This window comes from Argiope bruennichi, chromosome 2 (assembly GCF_947563725.1).
Source record: "Argiope bruennichi chromosome 2, qqArgBrue1.1, whole genome shotgun sequence".
NCBI classification, from domain to species: Eukaryota; Metazoa; Arthropoda; class Arachnida; order Araneae; family Araneidae; genus Argiope; species Argiope bruennichi.
The window spans coordinates 38,524,795-38,539,692 of NC_079152.1; positions in this window are offsets into that span (position 1 = coordinate 38,524,795).

Here is a 14,898-nt window from a genome sequence, read left to right on the forward strand (position 1 = left end):
ATACTAATTTTATATCACTGCAATTTTTCATATAATTTTAAGTATTTTAAACATATTTTAAAATAAAAAATATCATTTTTTTAATTAGTTAATTCCTAAAAAAGATATTAAATATATATTCTTAAATCACGTTCACATGAAAATATTTAAAAGAAAGATAAAATAAAATAAAATCGATTTTATAATTTGTAGTAGAATTGAATTTTCATGTATAACATCAAAATGTGAAAAAAAATATATAATAGCAATATTACTGAATTAAATTTTTGAATTGGCTATGAAAATATAGCCTTACGTTTATATTAGAGAAAGTGTAGAAGTTGGGATAAGGATTTTTCACAATTTCATAAAAAAAAAAAAAAAAAAAAAACTCAATCCAAGAAAGAAACTTTAAATTGAAAACCAATATAATAATAACTTATATAATCAACTTCGAATGTTAAGATACTTTAATGAAAACAGGTTTATTTTAAAAGCTTAAATATGAAAAAAAACCTATAATTATTTCCCTATGTACTGAAAAAAAAAGATATATAGTAAATATTATTTTCAAAGAGTTCAAATTGTATTATAATGGCCCATTTTCAGAAAAAAAGTTATGAAAAGCAAATTTGAAGGGAATATTTTTTTCAATTATTATGTCTGAATGCATTTTCCTATAGCTGAGCCTACGCACTGTAATACTGGTGAACATTATTTGATTTGTCTAGGATGCAATAACCAAAAAGTAAGCCTTTTTCAAAATTTATTTTACCCCATTTTTCTTTCAGAAAATCAAAACTTATAATGTCATTTAAAATGGTGGAACAATATTTTTAGTATAATATTTTGCTTGAAAATAGAAATGTAGTATGAAGAAAAAAAATTTATATATTCCAATGACCTCATTTTTTATATACAGTTGAATGTTTCAAAGAATAACAGGGATATTGATCTGAAAATTTCACTGTTCACTTCTATGTAACAATACAAGTATAATTCCAAAATGTTCGTTAAAATAAACTTAATTTTTTTTTCATTTTTTAAAAATGTATTCTAAATCTCATTAAATTATCTTCTGTATAACAGGCACGAAACGCAATTTCAAAAATTTCATCAAAATTTACAAAATAATACTTTTTTAAAATTTATTCTAAATCTAACTATACTATTTTAATGTTGAAGTGCCACTTATATCTTTTTCGATATCTAAAGCATTTTAATTTAAAATATAACTCTCATATTATAGAGTTTCTATTAAAACACGGAAAATCGTGTCATTTTTCCATCCTACCCTCTTATTTGATACAATATTCTGAAGTAAACTTAGAGGCTTGTTTTGGATAGTCAACTCGACAACCAAACGTTTAGTGATGTAAATTTCTCCGTATTAACATTTAACTCAAAGATTTAAAACAATTAAATTTTATAATTTCGGAATAGAGACACAAATTATTTTTTATACAAATAAATTTTGCTCCTCAAAGATAAAAAAAAGTATGAAATAAATTTAAAATGATAATGAAATGCAAGCTAAAAGTAATTTTTTTGAACTGAATATCATAGTGCAAAATTAATATGAATATTTAAATGAAATTTTATTTAAACGGTATGATAAAATTTTATTTTTTTTAGTACAGAAAGAATAATTCTTTACCTTTCGACTAGTTTGTATCATATCAACGATTAAAGATAGACATCTTAACTATCTTTATATATGTTTGCTACCTTGCGTATAGATTGAGATTCATCATAATATGTTATCTCATCTTTAAGAGGTACAGAGTTATTTATTACTTTACAAGACAGAAATCAATAGGCTAGCTCTTATTATACAAAAGATCTTCTATATTATCCATTGAATAGTTAAAGAAGCTATAAATATCTCGCATTCGCTGTCAATTTTTTGCATTCTCTATTCAGACATATCTGTTATTCTCTTTTCTGATGTATCTGTTCAATCCTCTTTGTTAATAGCTGTCTTGTCACTTGATCCATCAATCTACTTGGAAATAAACGCTTCGCATGAAAGGTAATGACATAAGGAATTGTTTAGAAATACATTGGGAAAATGAAAAGAAAATGCTAGAATCCCCCAATCTAAATTATATAGTCAGTAAACTTCGAACAAAGAAATGATTGAGGAGAAGATTTCTTATTGTAAAAATACACCTCATTCCCTGTAGTTATTCTCCGTTCATTAATATGAATATCAAAATAAATGATGCTTCTTCATTTTGACAAAATGTACAGAAGCGGAATTACTAACAGTGGAATTTTGGAATTACTAACTAAGTGCAATGATGCAAGAGAGTGGAGTTGAGTTATTGAAAATCTGTAAAGAGTTAGACGTTTATGAAAAATAATGATGTTATAATGACATAAAAACTATTGAGATGGTGGATAACATAGAATAGAAAAATTATAATTCAAAATATTTTCCGTATATGGCGCTGAAACGAAAGCATTCAAGGAATTTAATAAATAAACAATATAATAAAATAGCTGTTCATGCGGCCATTTATTTGATTGAAACACGAAATTATTACGTAGAAAAATAATTTAACTTTGCTTTGTTCAGAACGCATTGAATATTGGACATCACATTTCTTTCTTCTTCATTTTTACTGACAGACAGCAGTCTCAATCATTACTGCCACATTTTGGGTAATATAATTTTAGTTTACAACTATTCGAGTTTAAGAATATATAATTCATTTCCCTCTCTTTTGGGGTAATTAATAGAAACTATTAGATGAAAAAATGCGTCCATTCTTCTGTACTTGTTGAATTACATTTTTTTTCACATTTATAATTGTCTCCAATAGGTTCTACCATTATCTCAGAACATGAAAAACTCAAATTCAGCAATACAAGCATTAATAAACATATACTGTCTACATATGCTTATTAATTCTAAAAATGAAGATATCATAACAATGTTTCGGTTCATTTTGAGCTAATAGAGATAGTTATCTATCTTTCAATAAATTTCTCTACACGCTATATTCCAAATTCATTCGAATAAATGAGAAGTTGATCACGGATTTTAAAAATAATTATTTAGATGGATATGCAGTATTGACCTCTTTTGGTAAGCTTTCTATAAGTCTTTCAAGTTTTAATCTGTAATCTACACATTCTTAGCAATGCTTTCGTTGCAAACCATATTTCAGGGTAATTAATGTTAGAGTTTGACTTTAATAAAATCGTCTTTATTGAAGATTGCACAAACAAAAATTTATTCTTTTAGTATTTATAACCATTAATAGTTGATAAAAGTGAAACAATTCAGTTTTCAATAGATTAGTACCGTTAAAAATAGCTCACTACAAAATAGTGGATAAATTTTCAAGTAATTTTTCTTCACATCAGTGTTCTTGGGCAAGCACAGCATTCATTTCGGTCAAGACACCAGTGATAGCATGTCATACTTATGGAATGAAAGGACAACAGTAAAGGACAGATTGGAGATTAAATAAATACTTTTATACCTCTCAGAAAATTCGGGTATTTTCTGGGAACCATTAGAAATTTCACAGTCACAAATACAGCGAATTTTGTTAATGACAAAAATGTCACCAAGAAACCAAAATATGCTCAATTTTCCAGAATTAGTAGCATTATTTATTCTTTTATAAATAAATTCAGAAGTCTTTACAAATAATTACTTTATTCTAATTATTTTTTATTCTGTGAATTATGAAACAAAATGTTTTGCAATATAAGTACGATTCCAGCATAAGGAAAAATGAATGATCTTTTATAATTTAAAATCTCAGGCCGAATTAATCATTTATGTGGCATTATTAACTTACTTTTTTGGTTTTATTATTAAAATCGCAGAAATTATCAATATCAACGTCTCAAAAATAGTTAAAAGAAAATTTTGAAATATGTTTCTTAGGCAAGAGAAATTTAATTGATTAATAAAACATAAAATTTATAGAAAAAAGTTTTAATTCATACATTGGAAGCAATATAATTACACATGCTTAAGCTAACATAAATGACAGAAAAATTTGATCAATTTGAAAATTATGTGTAAATTGAAATAAATAAAATTTATTATTGATTTATCCATGAAAAATGCATCGATCAGAAAATAAAATTCAGCATTAATTTCAATTGGGGATTTTACTTAAAAACTATAAATTTCTTTTGTCATTTTTAATATAAAATTATTTATTTCGAGGTCAATGACATCTGTCGACGAAATTCTATAATTGATTAAAATATATTTGAATTGTAAATTTTCCAATTTTTTTTTCCATAAATTAAAAGTTGAAGTTTATAAAAAATCTTTTTTTTAAGTTTTCCCGAGAGCATTTTGTATTAATTATCAGGCGGTTTAAAAAAATTTAAAATCGGGTTCAAGCATCAGTTTAATATCTTTCAAACAATTGCACTACGTTTAGAAATCTAAATTTAGTATTATCTAGAGTTATATAAACTAAACATGTTTACACTGGAATAAAAATAATTTGAGAAGTTTGAACGTTTGAATCATAAGACATTTAATTAAATATATAAGAATTTTTTTAAAAAAATATTTATTGATTTTTAATTAATGTTTGAAAAATAATCATAACGTATTAATTAAACTGGTCTTCAGACTTAAAGAAATTTATGTTTCCATTTTGAAACTTTCTTTAAAAAAGTACTGTGCCTATATTTACGATTGCAGCGTCGTTACTTTTGGAATATAAAATTTAGTGTAAAATAAATAACTTGTTTATAGAATTAATATAATAAATATTACACATTCACAGTGTTAATATACAGAATATAAAGTGTTTAATTATAACATTTTGACGATTATTTTCATTGTAAGTAGAATATTAAATGCAAAAGTTATTTTAAGTCATTTTTCTTGCATTTTTTTAGACTAATTTACATGTCCTGAAGTGAAAAAGGAATCTAATATAAATTGATGAAAAAAATTATATAAATTGTGATACATTGTAAAAATAATGTTTAATACTACGCCTCTGTGAATTTTAATTTAATTAATTAGGCATGCCTTTATTTTGAAAATATTTTATTTATTCTGGTTGATCATGAAGTACAAAAATTAGATAAATTGTGATACATTGTAAAAATAATGTTTAATACTACGCCTCTGTGAATTTTAATTTAATTAATTAGGCATGCCTTTATTTTGAAAATATTTTATTTATTCTGGTTGATCATGAAGTACATTTCTGAAATATAGGTTTCCATTCCTTTAAGGTTATATTTATAATGATGTTAATTAGATCTTTACACATCGCTTCCTACTACGCTTTGAAGTGATATAAGCATGATTTCTGCTCGTTTTCACTTTTTAATTGCAGAGATATTATCATATAATATTTGGTCTTTTAGCTCATAGGTTCTTAGAATAATCCAGAAGATGTTCATCAAAACATTTTTTAAGTACTCAGTGATTTACCCTATCATTAAAGTTTGAGTAAAGTACTTAGCTGATAAAAGCGCCATTAAGCAGATTCTAACTACCGCTCTTTACAGACCACAGTTTGAACTTTAGTTCAAAGAGACATCGATTTCTCAAATGATGTTGGCACTTTACAAAGTGGCAAAAGCATTTCGTATTTAATGATTGCATATATAAAGATACTTAAATGCAGAGTAGCCATTTAATAGAATAAAATTTAATGATTTGCAAGAATTTTATGTGGATTAATAAGGGAATGTAGCAATTTTATTTGCGTATAAGTGCAAATTGATTTTCATAAATCAAAAATTTGTTTTGATTTTTTTCACTCAAAAATAGAAATTAGGTCATTTATATATTAAGACATGCACTGTTTATTATTAATCGTCTTCTGATGAATTTTTGACATGCAAAACCTAGAATTTCGAAAGTTATGGAAATATATTCAGAATTGATAGAACAAAATTCTAAATATTGATCAAAATTTGGACTGTAAACAACTTATGTTACCTGATAATTCCTATTGTTCTTCTAGTATTTCTTATATAGTTAAAACACTTTATTGTCGTTTATTAAATTTCCAGTGATCGGAAATCTATTTAAAAAAATTTAAACAACACAAACTTCTATTATATTGAAAAAAGTTATTTTTAAAGAAGGAAAAAGAGTACTAAAACTGCAGAGACTTTAATGAATAACCTGAAAAATTCCGTCAGTGAGTAAAAGGGTTATTCATAATATTATTCGTTTATCGCTGAGCTATACAATATAAGTTTGATCTACATATTTTAAGTTAGGGAAGATCAGAATCATATTCCTTCGATTCCAATAAAAAGTTTTAGGTAAATAGTAAATAGATTAAAAGTAACTATTTGATTCCAACAACTCATTTTAGGTAAATGTTTAATAGGTTAAAAATATTTCTGATAATAAATGTTTTATCTATCTTTTTGAACACTCAATTAGAAAGAGAATATGAATAGTAAGCAAAAATGTTAAAAAAATTGTTTTACTGGATTCTTCAACTCAGTATTTTTGACTCTTTGCAGCGTTACTATATGAGTTACTTGTTTAAAATCACTTCAAGACACTTATATTATTGTATTATCTAAATATTATTATTATTATTAATGGTATTATTATATTCAAGATACATATTTAAGCATACATTACTTTTAACTGCAACACGAAATAATTTTTTTGCGAACTGAAATATCAAAAGTTCCTATAAATTAAAAAAAAAAGGAAAATCCTCAGAATAATGCTTTTTTGAAAATCTGAAAGAGAAAAATGTCGTTGTGTCTCAGATAGTAATAACTCATACAGATATATATATATATATATTTTCTTTTAGTAAGGCAGTTCATTTTGCATTTCTTTTTTTAAATTCTGGTGGTAAGCTATTTTATTGGTTCTTACATTATGAACATTGCATTCAGTAATCAGGTTTGAAAGTTATACTATACAAAATATCCAACAACGCTGATTTTAAAAAAAATCTACAAATACCACTAATGTTCTCCAACATTTATTGATTCCAAATTTCAAAATAATGACTTGTGTTTAATCACCTTTTATTAAAACAAACAAAGGCAGCATTTTGAATCAACAACTACAGTTGTTTCTTGTTTTTTTCAGAAGAAAAATAATTTTTAAAAATTTTATAAGCTCTGTTTTAAATTTTGGAAATTAAGAAAGTTATAATAACATTAATCAATATAGTCAGCTTGCTATAATAACATTAATCGTTATAGTCAACTTGCTATAATAACATTAATCGTTCCTATAGTTTTTATATCAGGATTTCGTATGACGGAAAGCTCTCTAGATAGGTATTTTGCACAGATATTTAAACATTATTTTAGAAAAGTGATGTTGAAATTTGAAATTTAAATTTGATATGAGATGTAGTAGATGTAGAGAATATACAGATCAAAAAAAGAAGGGAAAAAGAAATACACTGACTTTAATGTAATTAAAATATTTTTTTACTGGTGATATTTTTATTGATTCTTTTGCAATGCAAATGAACGTTGTTCAAGAGATAACCAAAGGTGGCAATTCCGACTCACTCAAAGATAGGTTTTAATTATGCAATTAAAATTCTCACAATCAGTAAAATAGAAACTATTAGATTTATACTTATTTTCAGAATGAAAACGTTTCAGTACAACTCTTAAGCTTGGATTTCTTTTCACTAAAATCTACTTAAAGATCCATAAAATTAATATATGTAGATCTACTAAATCTTATTAAAATCAATCATACACTATTTTTTTTTCATTTACAGGAAATAAACTAATTTCTTGCCAAAGAGATAGTGAAGTACATGTTATTGTTGTTTTTCTGCTAAAAATAAAGAAAGTAATTTGATTTGAATTTCTCTGAGATATGAAGAAATTTTATTTAATATCTGCAAATGTACATTTTTTTTCAAATTTAAATCACTTTCTATTTTTTTAATGGATATTCTTAATAATCTCATTAAGATATAATTTACATTAAATATAGTGCATAGAATAATGTCGTTATGTTTCAGATAAATATGATGAATATAACACGAATTAAAATTTAAAAGTCCAATTTTTAGATAATTAAGATAAATTATTATTTCTCTTTGTATTGAAATTTTCTTCGTTTTAAAATTAGTAAAATGTAATTAGATCGAGAGATTTTTGTTGTTGTTGTTACTGATATTGTATCAATATCATTGGGAAAAATACATTAGATTGTTTACTTATACAATAAATCTAAAAGTTTAAATTTCGAGTAGTAAGCTATAAGGAAGAACGAAGGCACAGGAAATAAATAAATGATGATTGAGAGATGCATGGAAACAACTGGCATTTTTCTTGTTGATAATATAATTATTTCACAGTGGAGAAAATAGTTATGTTCCAAAAATAAATTCTGATTCATTTGATTTTTTTAAAAACATTTGTATTTAACAAGTTAAGGGAAATATTTTCATTTAAAGTTAAAAGAATTATATTAAAGCGAACATTCTGAATAATTTTACATTAATTATTTTCTTCTTTTTATCTTTATTTGAAAATTAATTTATACAAAATTAGGAATTTCCAAATCACATTATTCTCCAATTCATCATCAAGTGGTACTTCAAATACGAAATCAAAATTTATAAATCAATTTACTGCTAACAAAGTTGTAAATAATAATAAAATAAAGTATTTCAATTGTAAACATGCAAGAAAAACATTTTCATAACTTCCGAACGTCAGAAAAAAAGAATATATATATATATATATATATATATATATATATATATATATATATATATATATATATATTAAAAATTTTCTATATTATTTTAGAGAGATATGAAATGAAATTGTGTGCTATAATAAAAAATTCGAAAAATAATTTAAATTTGCTAACTGAAATTTTTCGTCCAATATTTGCTGCATATGCATCAGTGAAAATTACTATTAATAATATGTATATACGTATGTGCGTGTAAAAGAGAGTGAGTAATTTTGAGTGTAAAATAAAAAAAAACCTTAAGAGAATCAAACAAATATATTAGGCTGTGATTGTAAAGATATTTGATAGTTTTATTCGTGTTATTTTTATATTATTCATTTTCTAAAGAGGCAGACATTTTTAATTTAAGAAAAACTAGTCATCTTTTGATGATAAAAAAAGTTATTTTATCTTCTAATTAAATAAACTCAAAATTTTCTGCTAAATATTCTTGTTCATCAAATTTAGAGGTCAAACATTTTCTACTAGGATTATTTCAACTTCCGTTATGTTTGGGCTAGTAAAGCAAAGTATTTTTAGATCTAACATTGTCATTTATAAGAAATCTTTATACTTTTTGCCACCAATTTCGTTCATTAATTTGCAAACGCTATCCTGAAAACTGATTTCATCCTTTATTTATACCTGAAATTGATATATATTGGCAAAATATCCCATTTTTTGTTTTATAAGCATAAGGTGAATCATGCAATTCGAAACAATATTTTTGAAAGCAACTGGAAAGTGCTCAGCTTTTAGACACAAAACTGTTTTCTTTTGCTTCAATTTCCGGCTCAAAAAGAAAAAAATTGCAGTTGAAACTAGTATTTGGAACCTTCAAAATATTTATTTTCTGTCAACAAGATATTACAACTCAAGAGATTTAGGCTTAGAAATCTCTCCCAAATTCCACAATTTTCTTACATTTCTATCAAACTTCGGATCCAAAGTGTTTTGTTTCGACTTTTAACGGCTGGAAGTTACTGTTAAAAAAGCATATATCATAGAGAAGTCTCATTTCTTTTCAGAAGAAAGCGCCAAGTTCCAGATCAGACTCATATATTTTAGCAAAATGAACCCTTCAGAGTTATTTGTTTTCTGCTTTTGGGAACAATACTGACATATGACAAAAAATATGAGTTCAGGCGCAGTATTTTTCTATATTTCATTAAATTATCATCTGGTCTTTTGATTGTACACGTAAATGGATTTGGAATGAATTTAGAATGTTAAAATATAATAATATTAATTTAGAAATTATAAAAAATATTTTAGAAGAAATTAATTTTATTTGGATTAAAAATGTATTTAATTTTTTAAAATTATTTTATAAATGTTATTACATTTTTAGAATAACTGCTTAGAAATAATTGCTGTTAATATTTTAATGTTGTTTAATAATTTAACATTCTATTTCGAAATTACATGGGGATATTTCAACTCAGAAATCGGGCTTTTAAAACGAGAGATTCACTCTCCAAGCTTCAATATCAAAACAATTAAATGAGATTTGAACTAAGAAGTATCGATTACTATGTCCGAAATCATAATGAATTTAGAAGTACTCTCGTCTGGAGTTAAATATTTTCTAGAGGATAAATTTAGAAAAAATATATATTTCCGCTTCTTGCTTCAATGTAAAATTTTTCTTTAAAAAATTATTTATTATTATATGAAAAGTTCAGGATATGATCTTACAGGTAGAGCAATTGTAGGTATAGTAATTTACAAAGGAAAACCAAAAATAGATCTATAAAATCTTGTAAGATCCAAAATTGTATCTTAATAAAATCAACCATAAAACAATATAAAAATAGAGAATGATTCAATAAAAGTCAAATTAAAATTTTTGTTAATAGGGTTTTTAAATTTATTGTTTTAAAACATTTGTTGATACAAGTGTTTTATAAAATTTATACCGATTTTTCATTTTTCATTCATAGTCCTTTATTTTCATACGTTTTTAGTAATAAAATACATAGGATAATTTACACATCAATTATTTTACACAGTTATTTCAGAAATTCCACTGTTTCAAAAGTAATTTAGATAAGTTTTTGTAATTCAGTAGTACCACTAGATTATTCTTATTATTTCTTAGGAATTTTTGAAACTGAATGCATTTCACATGTTTAAATATTCTTTGAGAAAACTGTGAGCCTCAAGCATCAGCCTAGATGTTCTAACTAAGAATTATGCTCATGGCAATATCATTCCAACTAATCCTATTTAATAATTTTACACAGTTATTTCAGAAATTCAACTCTTTCAAAAGTAATTTAGATAAGTTTTTGTAATTCAGTAGTACCACTAGATTATTCTTATTATTTCTTAGGAATTTTTGAAACTAAATGCATTTCACATGTTTAAATATTCTTTGAGAAAACTGTGAGCCTCAAGCATCAGCCTAGATGTTCTAATTAAGAATTATGCTCATGGCAATATCATTCCAATTAATCCTATTTAATAATTTTCTGCTTTTGTATTAGTGCAAATCTATGATATTAACTAAAACTCTAAGAGAGGTCCAAACTTCCTTTAAGGGGTAATTAAAGAAGTCATTTGTTTAATCTAATTACGTGTCATGTCTATTTATTTTAACAATGTGCTCATTTACGCGTTGTTTCAGAGATTTTAAATACTGCAAGTTCTACTAATTAAATTATTCAACAAAAATAGTCACTGATCTTTTGTACTAATATTTTTTCAATGCAAACTATATTGTATCGAAACTATTATAGAACAAATGAAGTTAGTGTTATTCGCTTTATTATTTCGTATATTTCAGCAGTTTGGTATACTTTGCATATAATTTAGACATGTTTTAATAGAATCAATGATGTATTTTAGAGAAGTATGGATTTGTTTCAAATTTTAATAACTGCTATTCAATTTTAATTCTCAAATTTTAAATCGAAGCATCTGATTTTTTAAGTTATATGTTTTTGAATTAAAGCAGCTTTATATAAATAGGGGTAGCATACAGACACGCGCGCGATCGATTGTTTGCATCAAGTAACTTATATTTGCAATTACATTGTTTATCTGCATTTCAAATCTCGTGTATTTAACAAGCAATCTGTTTGAATTTTGCATTCTGATATCCAAGGGCGTGCTATTGTCCAAATGATATGCTTAATTTGAAATTTGGGGAAATTCACAATTTTGCCATAAAAACAGGTGCAAATTTTACATTTTTTTTTTTTTTTTTAAATTTAACGTGGTCACAATCAGGCATTCCTAAAAGTAGATGCTATTCCAAAGATATTTATTGAGTTCTTCGATCTATGAATTGTGGAATAATGACTTACTTTAAGTTTATATTTCTATCATTCATATGTTAAAAAGGATTAGAATTTTTGGATTGCATTTCTATTTAAATGAAAAAGCGTATTTTAAATGTGTTCATTTGAATTATTACCTTTAGATTTAACTATTAATCAGTGCTTTCCTGAGCATTTTAAAAGAAGCTCATTCGCAATTTTAAGTAAAACTCTTTCTTTTTAAATTGGTTCATAACATTTTGTCAAAGATATAAAAATTGATCAAACAGAATCCATGCACCAACAAATATTTATAAATATGAATTTCTGAAATTCATTAAATCATCTTTATAATTCACTAAATCATCTTTATAATTTAAAATGCACTAAATTACTCAACATTTACCTGTCACTATTTTTCAAAGCAACGTTTAGCAGTAGAAAAATTATGAAACATAAATTCCTTAATGCATTTAATAAAGCGTTTTAATGCTGAAAACATTTACGGAAACTTAACTAATAATCCAATTTCATGGTTAAGTTTATCTGAAATAAGAATTTTAATTATGTTTGCTCAAGGTTTATGTTTGCATAAAAAAAAGCAGATTGTGAATTGACCGCATTAAATCTTTAGATTACATATTCTGTTTAAGAGAAATATTATTTTTCAGTGATTTGAACGTTTTAATACGGAGTTTCAATTTATTCAATTCTCCTTTCAATACCTAAATTCTTAAGCTAATTATAATTGTGGTTGTAATACATGATGTTTTATACTTGAAAGCTAAATTCTTTTCTGTTTCTTTAGGAAATGAATACATTTCAGTAACATTTTTACATTTCAAAGAAATTTTATTTTTAATTCTACATCAAAAGTCAAGAAATTTTTTACATAACGATGATTTTTTTTTATTTGATAGATATCTGATTATCATTTCTTTATGAAGAATAGTATTCAAAAACTTTTATTAGGTAATTTGAATTTGTATTTATTCAAGCATTTTTGAATACCCCTTGAATATTCAGATGAGAAAAAAAAATCGATATGAAAAAAATTCAAGTAATATAAAATTTTTTGGAACAACATCGGAAGGAAATGATGAAACATTCATATAGAGCAGGAATACATTATTTATAGTGTTAAGAATTTTATTAAATATAATCTAAATGAATGCTTTGAGGAATAAAACATAATTTCATAAGAATTTCTTAAATTTATTCTATGATATTATGGGTAATAATTTGCTGATATCAGAAGGTTGTTATTATTCTCTCTTCAGAAATAAAATACCAAGGAATCATTCCAATTAAAATCCACACACTTTTATTTGCACCTCGCGTCTTACATGGTTCTGAGCGTACTCTCTTCAAACATGAAATATCTCAGACAATTGTCCTAGATACTAGCGAATATTTCGAAATGTACTTAATTACCTGCCCTTATGATCACTGATGTGTTCAGCTATCAGCATAAGTTCAAAAAACTTTATTTGACGTTTTTTCCTGATTTTGCAAATATTGTTTTTAATAACCCTTGTCTTCCCTCCACCAGCACTATACAATCATTTCTATTGAATGTAAACGCTAAAACACCTAGTAAACTAAAAGATATACATGGTTACGCCGGTTTCCTGTCATAGGGGTAGCGCATCTTCCCCGTGATCTGGGCGTCCCTGGTTCGAGTCCCGGCTTGATCATGGTTGTTCTTCCTGTTCTATCTGTGGGATGTGTGAATGGGGCCTCCTGTATAAAGGGGTTGTGAAAGCGAATGAGTGATGCATGAGTAGTCAAGTCGTACTCTTGGTCCACGTTGGCTCTACGATAGAAACAAGAGGCGCTCCCCCTTAGGCTTAAATCGGCTGTCTTTGAAGAGCGCGCTTGTCCGTGGCAAGTGTCGTAAGAAACAACAACAGCATTTATGGTTGAACAATATAATGCAAATTTTATCCCCAATTCTCTCTCTGAATAATTTGTTTCTTCTCGATCATAAAAGGAAAACACGGTGTGATTTAACTCAAAATATATAATCTTATTGGCTGAAAATTGGCAACAAGCTATAACATTAACTGTCAGCTGAAGGCCATTTCATTTGAATCTGTGGAAAAATCGATTAATAATTGGATTCTTAAGGAAGAAATATATATATATAGTTTAATACATTTAATTTTAAGAATTGACATTTTCCATCTCATCACTTCTTAAGGAACTCGAATATTTTAATGGTGAATTGAGTAAAAGAAACAGGGAAGAGAAAATTAGTTTAGTTGTGTTATTATTCACAAACCATGATGGTAGAAAAAAGATGAAACCATTTGTTCATAAAAAAAAATTGAAGAGAAAAAGAATCTTTAAAAAATGTTCATTTCTCTCGTTTGTCTGAACATAACTGTCTTAGAAAAACACACCCCCTAACTTAAAAGTGTACAATAGAAAGTACTATTTAAATCTGTTTCTCTAACCCGTCTATAGCAGTAAATTAAAATTTAAAACATTCTACAGATGAAACGAACCAAGCTTAGGGTTTGAAATGAATTAAATAAAGTATTAAAGAACAAAAAATTCCAAGAAATGTATTTCGGGAGGAAGATTCTCAGTTTGGTAATGAAGTTGACGATGAAAAATTTCTAATATATGAAAGGAAAACGAATAATCGATAATAATAATGACTTTTGATAGCTATAAATTTTAGTTCATGTGGCAGTGCATAATTGAAGATTTGAGTAAGAATTCTTTTCTCGATTAAAAGAAAGTGGAAATGGATGATTAATAATGATAAACCGAGGATGATAAACTGTCCCTTTATGTTATTTTAAAGAGCGTCGAAACATTACAGAAGCTCTTTCCATATTGGTATGACACTTATTATTACCCATTTTAGTTTGAATACATGGTACTTTAATCAGGGATTTTAAAGCAGATGTCCCTGTTATCAAAGCTTACATTTTTTAAGGAAGC